Source organism: Balaenoptera borealis (assembly GCF_965194805.1).
Source record: "Balaenoptera borealis genome assembly, chromosome: X".
Classification (NCBI taxonomy): Eukaryota; Metazoa; Chordata; class Mammalia; order Artiodactyla; family Balaenopteridae; genus Balaenoptera; species Balaenoptera borealis.
In genome coordinates this window covers 114,242,207-114,259,688 of record NC_138881.1, presented here as the reverse complement: position 1 = coordinate 114,259,688, position 17,482 = coordinate 114,242,207, and the positions used below count along the sequence as shown (strand labels likewise).

Sequence of the window (17,482 nt, the reverse complement as noted above, 5' to 3'; positions counted from 1 at the left end):
ACTGCTGTATTTAAGATGGATAACCAACAAGGACCTACTGCACAGCACAGGAAACTCTGCTCAATATTCTGTAACAACCTAAATGGGAAAAGAACTTGAAAAAGAATAGATACATGTATACATATAACTGAATCACTTTGCTGTACACCTGAAACTATCGCAACATTGTTAATCAACTCTACTCCAATATAAAGTAAAAAGTTAAAAAAAACTTTTTAAAATTAATTCATCTAAAGAACCTTTCAGTTTCGCTTTAAAGTTACTTTTCCATCAAAAACATCTGGAAAATTTGGTTACTATAATCTATTTAGCAGCATGTTAAATATTTAGTTGCTGACAAGGTAACAGATTTTATTGCTTATCTTTTAAACAACTTTGACACAATGCTGTTTAAAAGGTGAGCAATTAATGTACGTGATTAAGCCTAATTTCCAAGGACTTCAAAGTTTTGTCCAGAAGATTCCTTTGGGACAAAAGTGTTATAAACACACACAGTTGGCGACTGCATTTTATTTATTTTATTTTACCTTATCTTATTTTATTTTATGGTGCCTTTGCCCCCTCTCCACAAATCCTTCCACAGTAACATCCCACTCGGCCAGCTCCCGAAACCAAAATGCTGTCAAGAATCAGGAAGTAAGAAAAAAAGGGACTTGGAGCAACTGAAATAGCTGTCACAAAGCAGGGGCACTAAAGCTGTGGCACTTTAATCAGAGAGTACCTGTTCTTACTTCACATGCATTTCTAACTATCTTGGTTATTAGACTTCTTAAATTACAACAGATTAAAAGTAGTAGATAAAAAGAGGAAAGTTATAAGGAAAAGGCATCTGACATCACAACTAACAGTTGACAGAAAGGAAGATAGAAAACTATTACTTATAGCTCAGTACAGATGAAGACCCAAAATCAGTGGTCTTCAAATTATTTTTAGCAGAGAAACTCTAAATGAAATCTTGCATGGAAGGCCAGTATGGAAAACGGATACAAATCAGAGCTGCCCCTTCCCATCTTTACACAACTCCCTCCAAGGGACACCCCCATCCCACCCCTTGCAAAGTCTCAAAGAAGCACAGTTTGAGACCAACTTTTCTAAGTCACCTGGAAAGGCTTAAAAAGAGGTTATTAATTTCCAAAAAGGAAATCTTTATAGACATTTCCATCCAAAAGTAGCTTTAAAATTTTGTGAATTAAGTCTTAGTTTCCTAGGAAATTCCCTCAGGTCAGATTGCTATTTCCTGGATAAAACAGGGTAGCAAATAAAGTTTTACCATATCAGAATTTAACCTCTTTGACATATAAAAAAATTAATTTATTAACATTTAATATTTTTGAAATTATGAAGATACAATACTCACCAAATACTGTTTAGAATGCAAAAGAGTTGAATAAAAATACAGCCAAAAGGTAAAATGTCACTGATGATGAGGCCAAAAAGTGGTTTTCTAATGAAAGTCTGTTGAGGAATCTGACGGGGAACCTGGTTTGTGCGAACTGGATACCTAAACTGCTCGAAAATAAATGAAATGAAAATCAGAATGAAACAAAAGTGAAGTAAGTTTATACAGATACCATCAAAATACACAATCTTGAATCTGAATATTTCCAAGAGCAGTTATGTGGGCAGAGGCTAGACCAATGCTGTGCAACAGAAATACTATGATGCAAGCCACAAATGCAGTATCAAATTTTTTAGTAGCTGCATTTTAAAAAGTAAAAAAAAAAAAAAAAACAGGTAAAATTAATGTATTAGTATATTTTATCTGATCTAATTATCTAACATGTCCAAATACTATCATTTAAATTTGTGATCAATATAAAAATTATTAATCAGATATTTTGTATTCCTCTTGTTGTTGTTCTAAGTGGTTGAAAACCAGTGTGTATTTTACACTTACAGCACATAATTCAGACTAGCCACATTCCAAGTACTCAAAAGGCACAGGTGTCTAGTGGCCAGCATACTAGATAGGACACAGCTAAACAATAAGGATGTTTATCTTTTCTTACAAATTTCAAGGGAGAGATTAGACAAAACTCACTAGTGACTATTGCAATACGAAATAATATATGATGTCCAAAAGTTCTCTCTTAGAATTTGTTTAATAATTTGCCTCTGAAACTTTGTCAATAGCTTTCAGAAAATTTTCTTTTTCTGCTCTCTGTGGAACTCCACCTCCTGTTTTGTCTTTTCTGATTTCTCCCCTGCAAACTCATGCTATATCTTTAAAATACAACCCTTTTGCAGTGTGGCCTCATTTAGTCTTTTTGGTATACTGCTCCTTTTCCCTATACGTGGAATAGGCTAACTTCAGATCTGTAAACTGGATTAGTAGATGAAAACTATTACATATAGAATGGTTAAACAGCAAGGTCCTACTGTATAGCACAGGGAACTATATTCAATATCCTGGGATAAACCATAATGGAAAAGAAAAAAATCTGTAAACTGAGCAGCCTCATTTCTTGGATTGTATCTTGGCTTTCTTCCCCCAACTATATAATCTTATTATTTTTCTGACTTTCTTAAAGTCAGCCTTCCTACAATATATCCTTTTAATTGTGCCCATCAGAGAGAGAGGGAAATATAAACAACCCATAAAATGAGAAATACATTAAAGAATGCCTTTTAAAGTGTTACTGTCTGTCATTTACAATTTGTAAAAGTCTTTTATCCCTAAATGATTATTCTTTGTCATTTTCTCCAATGGTACATCTTCCATTCCATGTATAGTCTATACACATGGAGGTATTATTTCAGACATCACTCAATGGTCAAAAGAAGTATTTTTAAAGTTTACCTTTTTCTTGCTTCCAATGTATGCACCCAAAAATGTTAGTGGTACTGAAATTCCAAACGACATTGTGAGGATACCTATCAGGGTACCAAAGGAGATGGCAGCTGATGACCCTTCCACCCAAAGAATTAGATTCATGATGAAGAGGTCAGCAAAGACGATACTAGAGGAGAAAAGTCATCAGAAAACGTTATGATTTCAGGAAAATGTTATAAATATACTTGATGTGAATGTCAGAACACTCTTTTGGTGGGAAGGATATCACAAATTACTAGGTTAAACCCTAGAAGAATATTAAATCACACTGTATAAACCCAGTCATTGAGCTGGAGCTTAAACTCAATACCATATAATAAGATAGCAGTTTATTATAGGACATAATTTCTACATTCCACTCATCTTTGCAGCTCAAGAGTCTAGCAGAAAATAAATAAGGTGTGGAATAATATACTACCGAAAAACTCAATATGCAATATAGTGAACACAATTAAGAAAATACATATATTAAAAACAGATTTTAGGGGACTTCCCTGGTGGTGCGGTGGTTAAGAATCCACCTGCCAATGCAGGGGACACGGGTTCGAGCCCTGGTCCAGGAAGACCCCACATGCCGCGGAGGAACTAAGCCCGTGCGCCACAACTACTGAGCTTGCGCTCTAGAGCCCGCGAGCCACAACTACTGAAGCCCGCATGCCTAGAGCCTGTGCTCTGCAACAAGAAAAGCCATCGCAATGAGAGAAGCCCGTGCACCACAACGAAGCGTAGCCCCCGCTCGCCGCAACTAGAGAAAGCCTGTGTGCAGCAATGAAGACTCAACACAGCCAAAAAATAAATAAAATTAATTAATTAATTAAAAAAAAGATTTTAGAATCCTAGACTGAAATGGACTATTAGAAGGCTCAAGTCAGACAAGTATTCATTTAAAACAAAGAGTTTTACAAATATTTCCTGTAAGAAAGTTCATTAAACATTATCTTACACACATCTTTATTTTCTTCAGAGCCTTCCCAACAAAGATTCTGCCTTACAATTTCTATTAATAGCTCTAACTAATGGGGAAAAATTTTTTACTATCATGCAGATATTTTCAGTTTCTTTTTCTTGGCCTTCAGTACAGGAGGTAAAGAAATCTTAAAGGCTGCCTCACATGTAGTGCAGATAGGGCTTGAAGTTATTAAAAGTTCTTTTAAATTCCAGCATAGTGTAGGAGGCGTTTTCAGGAATGGTGGCCAGTTTGATTTGCTTTTAAAAAATATACTTGCCAAGGGGGAGGGGTGTGGGAGAGAGTAGGAGTGGGAGTTTGGAATTAGCATATGCAAACTGGTATATATAGGATGGATAAACAGCTAGGTCCTACTGTATAGCACAGGGAACTATATTCAATATCCTGTGATAAACCATAATGGAAAAGAATATGAAAAAGAATGTATATATGTATAACTGAGTCATTTTGCTGTACAGCAGTAATTAACACAACACTGTAATTCAACTATACTTAATAAAAGATAAATAAAAAGTATATTGACAAAAACCTATTTGTGTACACAACCTTGTATGTAAATAAGACTTTAATTTTCTCTTGATACCATCTCAGAAACCGACTCTCATTTAAGTAATCTGGTATTTGGCTAGATTGTTTCAAGTAGGTTTTGTATTCTGGATTTACAATTTTGTTAACAAATACACAAAGATTTTGGTGATCACTTTGCAAGTATTTGTTAATCCTTGAGTTTAAGAATCTGTTTGTCTTTTTAAAATATTATTTAATATTTCACAGCCTAACTAAGTATAATGAGATCACTATTTTAAGTCTAGGAAATAAAGCATCATATATCTAAAGATGAATAATTTCAAACGAGCTGATAAGGTTTTTGTTATTACTTTTTCATTTGAAATGTTTTATGGACTGGCTTAACTCTGTTTAAATTTTATTTTTCACTATTGTGTTTATGGTTTATTTTGTATAAATTTTTATAATAAAATAATTTAAATTTTCCAAAAAAAATAAAACAGAGTTTTAAATTAGTCATTCAAAATCAGCAGGTCAACCCCTAAGTCTACTGGATAAACCCCCAGGCAAGCCCGGCTACTGTGCTTGTATGTGTGCCAGACAAGTTTGATCACAGCTACAAGCTGAGTATGGCTGTGGGTGGGCATGGATGTGAGTGTTTCTGAAAGCCTAAAAGATGAGGCTGAAAAGGTGGGCAGAGGCTAGACTGTGGAAGGCTTTGAAAGTCAGGTTAAGGAATGTAGGCTTTATCCTGTCAGCATCAGGAAGCAACTGAAGGGTTTGTACACTCAAAGCTGTGGGGTACACAGCGCAGTTTTCCAGGAAGGTGAATCTACAGCATTTCGAAGGACAAACCTAAGGGAGGAGATACTAGAGGCAAGGAGTCTAAAGTGTTAAAAATCTGTACAATGTGGTGATGGTTAAAATGTAAAGGATGGATATAAAAGACCTGAAGGATACAAAAGACGTGAAGAATTAAAAGACTTTGGGTTAAAGATGGCAGATTGAACTCACACATTTAGCTCTGCTCCTTCCTCAAAACCCTGATAAAATTATAGCAAAGGAATTTTTAAAAGGCATAAATACAAAAGGATGGGGGATACAGGGGAGAAGACATTAACAGCAAATTTTGGAAACCAGATAGCAGACAGACAAATAGTAACCAAGTTAGTAGAAAGTGGGAACCTGTATCCGAAGTCATCAGTAGGGAAAGCTGAGAGGCAACTCAATTTATACCACAAGGGACTTCCCTCGTGGCCCAGTGGTTAAGAATCTACCTCCCAATGCTGAGGACAAGGGTTTGATCCCTGGTCAGGGAACTAAGATCCCACATGCTGCGGGGCAACTAAGCCCGTGTGCCTCAACGAAAAATCCCGTTCGCTGCAATGAAGACCCGATGCAGCCAAAAATAAATAAATAAATAAACATTTTTTTTAAAAAATTTTATACCACAGAGCTCCAAAAAGGTTCAGGAATTTGTAGTGCCAGGTACCTCTACAAGTAGGGGTGAACGACTGGCTAACACCAGGAGGGCTGGTTGAAAGTCAGCCTGAGACGCTGATAGACCTGCAGAGCCAAACAACTTCCCTTGAAGACCTCCACAGAAGACAGGAGGGCTAGTCCCTTAGAGAAGATCCCTGAAGCTCAGAAGAAAACTTTACCAAGAAAATCTATGATCCTCAGAGAAATTAAAGAAGACTTTGCAGCCATGAGACAAGAAGAGGAAATTTTAAAGGACTTTTGAGAAAATAGAAGAGGTCTTAGGAATTAAAAATATGACAATAGGTGCTTATATGTGGAATCTAAAAAAAAATACAAATGAACTTATTTACAAAACAGAAAGAGACTCACAGACATAGAAAACAAACTTATGGTTACCAAAGGGGAAGGGGGTGGGGATAAATCAGGAGTTTGGGATTAACATACACACACTACTATATATAAAATAGATAACCAGCAAGGACCTACTGCATAACACAGGGAACTATACTCAATATTTTGTAATAACCTATATGGAAAAGAATCTGAAAAAGAATATATATATATATATATATATATATATATATATATATGTATGTATGTATGTATAACTGAATCACTGTGCTGTACACCTGAAATTAACACAACACTGTAAATCAACTATACTTCAATCTTTAAAAAATGACAAGAGGAATTTAAACCTTAATAAAAGGGTTGGAAGATAAAGCTGACGAAATGTCTTAGAAAGCAGTGTTTAAAAAAAGAAAGAAAGAAATGAAGAACAGGAAAAAAAAGAGGAAAATTAATGATCAACCCAGGTATATGAAAAACATAAGTTATGTGGATAGACAGAGTTCTTTCTGAATGTCTTTTAGGGATATTAAGTAATCTGCTGAAGATTGAACAGCTGATAAGAAGTAGAGCTGGGATTCTTAATCAGATGTGTGTGACTTTTTCAAGAGCAAGCTTTCTCCATTCCACTGTGCTATAATAAAGTCTCTATGGTAGGAACCAACTTGACCAATCACATCTATCTTCTCCTCCCCCAAACATTTTGTCAAAGATCAGAGCCAGGGAATGTGGTGACAGCCACTTCATGCTGAACCAGGTTAGGCTTTGAGGTCTACTGTTTAGAGAATCTCTGGTTTCATTCTTCAGTTGTAAATTCTCTCAAGGTCCATTCTAATTTTAGGATTTTAAGACTGCCTTCATATTTACGATCTTTTTTCAATTTCTTACTTAGGATCACTGCTTTGGATGCTTCCCCCTCTCTCATTATAAGTGATTTGGTCCTTTCTAAACCAACTTCAGTCATTTGTTCTTTCATTTTACTACTTCTACTCCACCTTTCCTCCTTGTGTTCACGGTCTCTTCTGTCTATCAACACTTTATTTCAGTAGACATATCTATTCATACTTTGCTCCTGTTGGAGATGTAGTTTCCAGTCCTTTCAAACAACAACATATACAACAACAAAAGCTCCACCTTATGTCTCATCAGTTTCAGGCATCTCAATAAGGGAGTCTAGTTTCCCATGACTTAACCATACTTCTTAAAATGTTTTTTAATACCTTTCTGCTCTAATGAATTTGTTTAGCCACGATATTCCTCTGCCACATTTCCTAGCTTTGGAGAGATTCATTTCAGCTGTTATCTTTCTAGGGCCAGAAAAATTACTTCTCACTTGACAAATCATAAACTCCCTTCTTATACATAAACTCAATTAACCCATCTCAACAATTTCCCTTTTGAAAATACACTCTAGAATGTTGATATGTGTTTAACGATTCTGTAACTGTCCTTCAATTTCATGTTTTTATATTCTAAGTATGAATTCCTTTGTCAATCTCTAATTATTTCTAGACCTTTTCATGGAATCTTAAACAGCAAAACTAAAAGGAAACTTAAAAGGTAACCTAGGTCCACCTCCTACTCGAAACATTTATTCACACATTCATTAAACATTTATTGAGTACCTATGTGTTAGGCCCTGGTGTTCCAAGATAAATAAAACAAAAATCCTTGCTCTGAAAAAGCTCAGTCTAGTGGGAGACAGAGATAAACAAATAAATTACAACATAGGAAATGCTATAGAAGATGACAGACATAGAACAGTGGGAACACAAAAGAAAAGAGTGACCAAAAATGCTTTGTAGCTCACAAAACAATTTCACAATCCATTAGTTCATTTACTTCTCTAAATGACTCTGTGACACAAGCATTACAAGCAAGGAAATGGACAATCAGAAAGGTTATAGGACTTATCCAAGGTCACTCACCTAATACTGAGTGCTGGAATTAAAACTTTCTTCTTCTAATTTTAAAATTTGAGTACATGCCAATCAACCTCTGCTGACTCGTTCCCTTTTCTACCTACTGCTTTAGGGGTTACATGCAGGAAAAGGACATCATTTAATAATTTTAGGGACTTCCCTGGTGGCACAGTGGTTAAGAATCCACCTGCCAATACAGAGGACATGGGTTCGAACCCTGCTCCAGGAAGATCCCACATGCCGCGGAGCAACTAAGCCCATGCGCCACAACTACTGAGCCTGTGCTCTAGAGCACACGAGCCACAACTACTGAGTCTGCATGCCACAACTACTGAAGCCTGCACGCCTAGAGCCCGTGCTCTGCAACAAGAGAAGCCACCGCAATGAGAAGCCCGTGCACCGCAACAAAGAGTAGTCCCCACTCACCACAACTAGAGAGAAAGCCCACGTGCAGCAACAAAGACCAAACGCAGCCAAAAATATATAAATAAATTTATTTTAAAAAATAAATAAATAATTTTACTTTCTTCAATTTCTCTTAGGAAGCATATGTTCATTAGTTTAACTGCTTCTCCATTTAAATTCAAATCCATTTTTTTTAACATCTTTATTGGAGTATAATTGCTTTATAATGGTGTGTTAGTTTCTGCTTTATAACAAAGTGAATCAGTTATATATATACATATGTCCCCATATCTCTTCCCTCTTGCATCTCCCTCCCTCCCACCCTCCTTATCCCACCCCTCTAGGTGGTCACAAAGCACCAAGCTGATCTCCCTGTGCTATGCGGCTGCTTCCCACTAGCTATCTATTTTACGTTTAAGTGTATATATGTCCATGCCACTCTCTCATTTTGTGCTAGCTTACCCCTCCCCCTCCCCATATCCTCAAGTCCATTCTCTAGTAGGCCTGCATCTTTATTCCCGTCTTGCCCCTAGGTTCTTCTGACCATTTTTTTTCTTTTTTTTAGATTCCATATATATGTGTTAGCATATGGTATTTCTTTTTCTCTTTCTGACTTACTTCACTCTGTATGACAGTCTCTAGGTCCATCCACCTCACTACAAATACCTCCATTTCGTTCCTTTTTATGGCTGAGTAATATTGCATTGTATATATGTGCCACATCTTCTTTATCCATTCATCTGTTGATGGACACTTAGGTTGCTTCCATGTCCTGGCTATTGTAAATAGAGCTGCAATGAACATTGTGGTACATGACTCTTTTTGAATTATGGTTTTCTCAGGGTATATGCCCAGGAGTGGGATTGCTGGGTCGTATAGTAGTTCTATTTTTAGTTTTTTAAGGAACCTCCATACTCTTCTCCATAGTGGCTGTATCAATTTACATTCCCACCAACAGTGCAAGAGGGTTCCCTTTTCTCCACACCCTCTCCAGCATTTATTGTTTGTAGATTTTTTGATAATGGCCATTCTGACCGGTGTGAGATGATATCTCATTGTAGTTTTGATTTGCATTTCTCTGATGATTAATGACGTTGAGCATTCTTCCATGTGTTTGTTGGCAATCTGTATACCTTCTTTGGAGAAATGTCTATTTAGGTCTTCTGCTCATTTTTGGATTGGGTTCAGGAACAAGACAAGGTTGCCCACTCTCACCACTATTATTCAACATAGTTTTGGAAGTTTTAGCCACAGCAATCAGAGAAGAAAAAGAAATAAAAGGAATCCAAATTGGAAAAGAAGAAGTAAAGCTGTCACTGTTTGCAGATGACATGATACTATACATAGAGAATCCTAAAGATGCTACCAGAAACCTACTAGAGCTAATCAATGAATTTGGTAAAGTAGCAGGATACAAAATTAATGCTCAGAAATCTCTTGCATTCCTATACACTAATGATGAAAAATCTGAAAGTGAAATTAAGAAAACACTTCCATTTACCATTGCAACAAAAAGAATAAAATATCTAGGAATAAACCTACCTAAGGAGACAAAAGACCTCTATGCAGAAAATTATAAGACACTGATGAAAGAAATTAAAGATGATACAAATAGATGGAGAGATATACCATGTTCTTGGATTGGAAGACTCAACATTGTGAAAATGACTCTACTACCCAAAGCAATCTACAGATTCAATGCAATCCCTATCAAACTACCAATGGCATTTGTCACAGAAGTAGAACAAAAGATTTCACAATTTGTATGGAAACACAAAAGACCCCGAATAGCCAAAGCAATCTTGAGAAAGAAAAATGGAGCTGGAGGAATCAGGCTCCCAGACTTCAGACTATACTACAAAGCTACAGTAATCAAGACAGTATGGTACTGGCACAAAAACAGAAATATAGTTCAATGGAACAGGATAGAAAGCCCAGAGGTAAACCCAGGCACATATGGTCACCTTATCTTTGATAAAGGAGGCAAGAATATACAGTGGAGAAAAGACAGCCTCTTCAATAAGTGGTGCTGGGAAAACTGGACAGCTACATGTAGAAGAATGAAATTAGAACATTCTCTAACACCATACACAAAAATAAACTCAAAATGGATTAAAGACCTAAATGTAAGGCCAGACACCATCAAACTCTTAGAGGAAAACATAGGCAGAACACTCTCTGACATAAATCACAGCAAGATCCTTTTTGACCCACCTCCTACAGAAATGGAAATAAAAACAAAAATAAACAAATGGGACCTAATGAAACTTAAAAACTTTTGCACAGCAAAGGAAACCATAAACAAGACAAAAAGACAACCTTCAGAATGGGAGAAAATATTTGCAAATGAAGCAACTGACAAAGGATTAATCTCCAAAACATACAAGCAACTCATGCAGCTCAATATCAAATCCATTTTTACATTGTCCATGTATATACCACGAGGCACTGAAATTCTCTGGTAACCTACCACATTCTAAGAAATAAGAATCCCAGTACCTTATGATTCTCTCTCTCATGTATCTAAGAGAGCCCCTAAACCTCTTGAGGGAAACATGTTCTTTGTATCATGCCTGGTTTATTGCTTTTAAACTGCATTCAGTTCTACTAACAGAACTAGGAAACTGAATCTGTCTTGCATTTTAAATTATTCATGATTCAGTCATTTACTGAGCACTTACTCTCTATAAGGCACTCATACTTCATATAAGGCACTGGACTACACACTGTGAAAGATACAGAAATGAATAAGACATAGTACTCACTCTCATGAGTCTTGGAATGTAAAATGAGAGATAAGACATATCACAAATAACTCCAATCTAAGGAATACTGTGGTAAGTGTTGTAATAATGGTAATAGACATTGTACAATTTCAAAACATGAAAGTGGTAGTATTTGAGCTAGAAATTAAAGAATGAACAGAAATTTGGCATTGGAAAATTGGAATGAAGGGATTACAAATAGATGGAATAGCTTGAACAAAGGCATGATAATAGAAGAAGACAGTAGCTAATAACCACAGCTACCATTTATTAAGCACTTATTATGTGCTAGGCACTGTTCCAAATGCTTTAATACATTATCCCATTTAATCCTCATAACAACCATATGAAGTAGATAATACTACTATTTCCATACTGCAGATGAAGAAGCCTAAGATTAGAAAGGTAATAATATTAGTAAATAATATTAGTAAATATTATTTAAAACTTCTTTTTTGCCTATCAAATTTAAAAGACAGCTGCATAATGCAGTAATTATAAATCTGTGTTGATGAGCATACAAAGCATTAAGATGAATTTGTATGACAATAACAGCACAAAGGAGGGAGGAGGGAAAGGAGCTATATACGAGCATATATTTTTAATAATATTAAAATTAAGTTGGTACTAATCTGAACTAGATTGCTATAAATTGAGACATTAATTGTAATCCATAACATAACCACTAAGAACAAACTCAAAATAATAGTAAAAGAAAGGACAAGGGAATAAAAATAGTACACTAAAAATATCTATTTAACACAATAGAGGGCAGTAATGAAGGGACAAAAAAGACCTAAAATTTATAGAAAGAAAATAGCAATATATCAGATATAAATCCTACCTTATCAATAATTTCATTAAATGTACATGGATGAAATATTCCATTTAAAAGGCACAGGTTGGCAAAAGGGACCCCCAAAAAAATGATCCAAATAAATATATGATGTCTACAAGAGACACAATTTTGATTCAGAGACACAAACAGATTGAAAGTAAAAGGATTTTACATACAGTTGACACTTGAACAAAATGGGTTTGAACTGCACGGGTCCACTCATACATGGATTTTTTCCCAATAAATACATGCTACAGTGCTACACAATCTGCTATTGGTTGAATCCGTGGATGCAGAATCGTGGATAGAGAGGGCTGACTCTAAAGTTACACACAGATTTTCGACTGTGTAGGCAGTCAGGGCCCCTAGCCCCCATGTTGTTCTAGGGTCAACTGTATACAGATATATCATGCAAACAGTAACCAAAAGAGAGCTAGAGTGGCTATACTTCTAACAGACAAAATAGACTTTAAGACAAAAAGCATTATGAGAGGTAAAGAAGGACTTTTATAACAATAAAAGTATCAATCTATCAAGAATATATAACAATTATAAACATATATGTACTTAACAGCAGAGCCCCAAAAATATATGAAGCAAAAGCTGACAGAACTGAAGGAAGAAACAGACAATTCAACAATGATAGTTAGAGACTTGAATAAACACTTTCAATAATGGATAGAACAAATAGAAGATCAACAAGAAAATGAAAGACTTTAACAACACTGTAAACCTCCTAGACGTAACAGACATCTATAGAACACTCCACCCATTGACAGCAGAATACACATTCTTCTCAAGTGTACATGGAACGTTCTCCAGGATAGACCATATGTTAGGCCATAACACAAGTCTCAATAAATTTAACAGATCTGAAATCACACAAAGTATAATGTAATTGAAAGGAATTACAGAAGACCAAATAAATGGAAAGACATCCTGTATTCATGAATTGGAAGACTTAATATTGTTAAGATGGCAATATCCCCCAAATTGATCTACAGATTCCATGCAATCTTATCAAAATCCCAGTCAGCTTTTTGAAGAAATTGAAAAGCACTTCATAAAACTCATATGGAAATGCAAAGTTCCAGAATAGCCAAAATAATCTTGAAAAAGAACAAAGCTGGAGGACTCCCACTTCCTAATTTCAAAATTTATTAAAAGCTACAGACTAAAATCAAGACTATGGGTGGGATTCCCTGGTGGTCCAGTGATTAAAAATCCACCTTCCAATGCAGGGGACGCAGGTTCGATTGCTGGTCAGGGGACTAAGATCCCACATGCCGCGGGATCTATGCCCATGCACCACAACTACTGAGCCCACGTGCCACAACTACAGAGCCCACGTGCTCTGGAGCCCACGTGTCACAACTAGAGAGAAGCCCATGAGCCACAATGAAGAGCCTGCATGCCACAACAAAAGACCCCGTGTGCCGCAACTAAGACCCAACACAGCCAAAAATAAATAAATAAATAAATAAATAGAGTAGAGATAATCTCAGAGATTACAAGTACACAAAAAGGAGCAACAAATTTATAAAAAAAGAAAAAAAGACTATGGGTACTGGTCTAAGGATAGACATATAGACTAATGGAATAGGAGTGAAAGTTCAGAAATAAACCCACAGATTTATGGACACTTCATTTTCAATAAGGGAATCAAGACAAATCAATTGGAGCAAAAGAGTCTTTTCAACAAATAATGTCAGGACAACTGGATATCCATGTACAAAAGAATGAAGTTAGATCCCTACCTCACACATATATAAAAATTAACTCAAAATGGATCAAAGACCTATATTTAAGATGTAAAACTAGAAGACTTTTATAAGAAAACATAAGCATAAATTTTAATGACCTTAGATTAGGCTTCTTAAATATGACACCTAAAGCACAAGCAACCAAAGAAAAAGTAAATAAAGTGAATGTCATCAAAATTTTAAAGTTTTGCACTTCAAAGAACACTATCAAGAAATTGAGATGACAATTCACAGAATGGAAGAAAATATTTACAAATCATACACCTGATAAGCATCTAGTAACCAAAATATATACAGAACTCTTACAATCCAACAATAAAAAGAAAAATAATCCAATTTAAAAATGGGCAAAGGATTTGAATAGACATATTTCTAAAGAAGATATGCAAATGACAAATAAGCACATGAAAAGATGCTTAATATCATTAGTCATCAAAAAATGTAAATTAAAACTACAATGAAAGATCACTTCATAACAATTAGGATGGCTATAAGCAAAAACAGTAACAAGTGTTGACGAGGGTGTAGAGAAATTGGAACCCTCATACATTGCTGGTGGGAATGTAAAATGGTATAACAACTTTTGAAAATAGGCTGGCGGTCTCTCAAAATAGTAAGCATAGTGACCATATGACCCAGTAATTCTACTCCCAGGTATATACCCAGTATCTACCCAGTAGAATTGGAAGCATATTTTCACTCAAAACATCACATACAAATGTTCATAGCAACACTATTCATATTATCCAAAAGGTGAAAACAGCCCAAATGACCATCAACTTATGAATGGGTAAACAAAAAGTGTTATATTGATACAATGGAATATTGTTCAATCATAAAAGGAATGAAGTAGTGATACATGCTATAACATGGATGAACTCTGAAAACATTATGCTAAGTGAAAGAAGTCAGACACAAGAGGCCACACTTTTTATGATTCCATTTATATGAAATGTCCAGAAGAGGCAAGTCCATAGAGACAGAAATTAGATTAGTAGATTAGCAGCTGAAAAATTCCAATGGCATTTTTCACAGAGATAGAAAGAGCAACTGTAAAATTTGTATGGAACTACAAAAGACCCCGAATAGCCAAAGCAATCTTGAGAAAGAAGAAGAAAACTGGAGGCATCACATTTCCTGATTTCAAACTATACTACAAAGCTATGGTAATCAAAATAGTATGGTACTGATATAAAAATAGACACACAAACTAATAGAACAGGACCAAGAGCCCAGAAATAAATCCCTGCATATATTGTCAACTAGTATTTGACAAGGGAGCCAAGAAATCGATAAGTGATGTTGAGAAACTGAATAACCACATTCAGAAGAATAAAATTGGATCCCTATCTTATACCACTCACAAAAATTAACTCAAAATGGATTAAAGACTTAAACATAAGACCTGAAACCATAAACTCCTAGAAGAAAACATAGGGTCAAAACTCCTTGACATTGGTCTTCACAACAATTTTTTGGATATGACACCAAAAGCACAAGCAACAAAAGCAAAACTTAAGAAGCAGAACTACATCTAACTAAAAACCTTCTGCACAGCAAAAGAAACAATCACTTACAGAATGTGAGAAAATATTTGCAAATCATATATGTGATAAGGAGTTAATATCCAAAGTATATAAAGAACTCACACAACTCAATAGCAAAAAAACAATCTGACTGACAAATGGGCAGAGGAGACCTGAATACACACTTTTCCAAAGAAGACATACAGATGGCCAACAGACACATGAAAAGACGCTCAACATCACTAATCATCAGGGAAATGCAAATCAAAACCACAGTGATATATCACCTCACACCTGTCAGAATGGCTATCATCAAAAAGACAAGAGATAAGAAGTGTTGGCGAGGATGTGGAGAAAAAGGAACCCTCGTGCACCCTTGGTGGGAATCTAAATTGGTACAGGCACCAAGGAAAACAGTATGGAGGTTCCCCAAAATTTTTTAAATAGAATTACCATATGATCCAGCCATCCCACTTCTGGGTATACATATAAAGGAAATGAAAACAGGATCTCAAAGGGATAGCTGCACTCCCATGTTCATTGCAGCATTATTCACAACCTACTCAAGGCCTCATTAATTAGAAAGGGGCAGAATTGGGAAATGGACCCCTATGTGTATAGAGCATAGGGTGCGTGTGTGTGTGTGTGTGTGTGTCTGACTCTAAAGCCTATGCCGGTAGCCTCTAATGCTACCTCTCCACTTCAAAATATGGTTATGAGTTGTTGTTATTGTTGTTTATAATGAAATTATTTAAAAATAGGTAATGCATGCATATGGTACACAATGTGAAAAGTAAAAAGAAACAGAGAAACAGTGAAAAATAAGTATGAAATAAATAGTCTCCTTCTCACTCTTGTCCCCCAGCCACCCAGGAGACAACCACTGTTAACAGTTGCTTTTCAAATTAAAAAAAATTTTTATTTTCACAAAAGTGGTTTGCCACTGCATCATTTCATAGCCCACGTAACACTGAGCCATGTTATTACGGATTCCTACTTTAATTTTTAAATTTTTCTGTGTAAAACATTCTTCAAAATTGATCCCATAGAAAACATGATAAAAACAGCTCATAGTGCATTGCAAATGCTAATGCTTTTCAGACATTAATTGTTCAATTTAGCTAATCAAGCTTAGTGACACAGCATATTCTAAGTCTTTTACATTTTCTATTTCAATGACGTAACTTCTTTTTACAATAAGATGGAACATCTGTCTGATGAAAAATGGGCCATTATTATTCATCTGAAGCCACGAAGGCAGTTTCAGTGGAGATTTACATTTATTTCCTCTACAGTGCCTAGCATAATGCATTAAATATAGTAAAAAACAAAAACAAGACAAAATTTTTTAAAAACACAATAAATATGTTGAATGAGTAAATAATGAAGAGAATAGTACATGGTTTATTGACTAGTTCTTGCTTGCAATATCCCTTGCATGACAATCCAGTATAATGACTTTAGCACAATGGCACTTTGTTGCCAAAGTTATTCAATTTCAGATTCATCTGAGTCTTGAACTTGAAGCAACAAATATCTGAAATATTGTCAAGGACATTGCTTTCTTACATAAATATATTAAAGCATTCACCTCAGGAAAGACCACCCATTCTAGTTCCCTTGAAAAGAGTTATAGAAAAAGCAGATGGCTCTATTCAAGGTGGTAAGGGGGAGGGGAGTGCATTGTCCTTATTTTAAATAAGTCAAAAACTGCGGTACATGTATTTGATGTGCAAACTTATAATGTTCAATCTTTTCAATGATATTACCTTTTCCCCTGGAGTTTAGGAGAAAACAAGCCACATGTAGATAAAAGATTATGAGTCTACTGAATATATCATCTATCACTGCATTGAATTGTTTATGGCATTATACTCAGTCACAGAGCATTTGCTCTCATTTTGTCACTAATTAGTACATAATATAACTGAATTTACTATGTATAAGTTTCATTATAGGACTTCCACTATTGTGACACACTCTAGCATCAAGGACATGGGAATTTTACAACAAAAGAAAATTAAAGTACCACATAACAGTTAAGATATAATCCACTACTTTTTCCTTAAAAAAAAAAAAAACTTGTCCTTCAGAACATATCAAGGAAAGAATTTTCTTTAATGAAA

At 35.4% G+C, this 17,482-nt stretch overlaps 1 protein-coding gene and 1 pseudogene across 2 annotated transcripts in view; both read right to left on the bottom strand.

Annotated features, from left to right (window-relative positions):
* The window catches only part of VGLL1 (vestigial like family member 1), a 569,192-nt gene that overhangs the window by 162,566 nt on the left and 389,144 nt on the right, over positions 1–17,482 (bottom strand). The window lies entirely within an intron of this gene.
* Positions 1–17,482, bottom strand: part of LOC309620172 (transmembrane 9 superfamily member 2-like) — a 109,522-nt pseudogene that overhangs the window by 30,096 nt on the left and 61,944 nt on the right. Inside the window, exons 12-13 of the transcript XR_014249911.1 lie at positions 2,801–2,960; positions 1,358–1,506 (exon numbers count right to left, since the gene is read on the bottom strand). The product of XR_014249911.1 is annotated as a transmembrane 9 superfamily member 2-like (transcript). The remainder of the gene's footprint in view (positions 1–1,357; positions 1,507–2,800; positions 2,961–17,482) is intronic.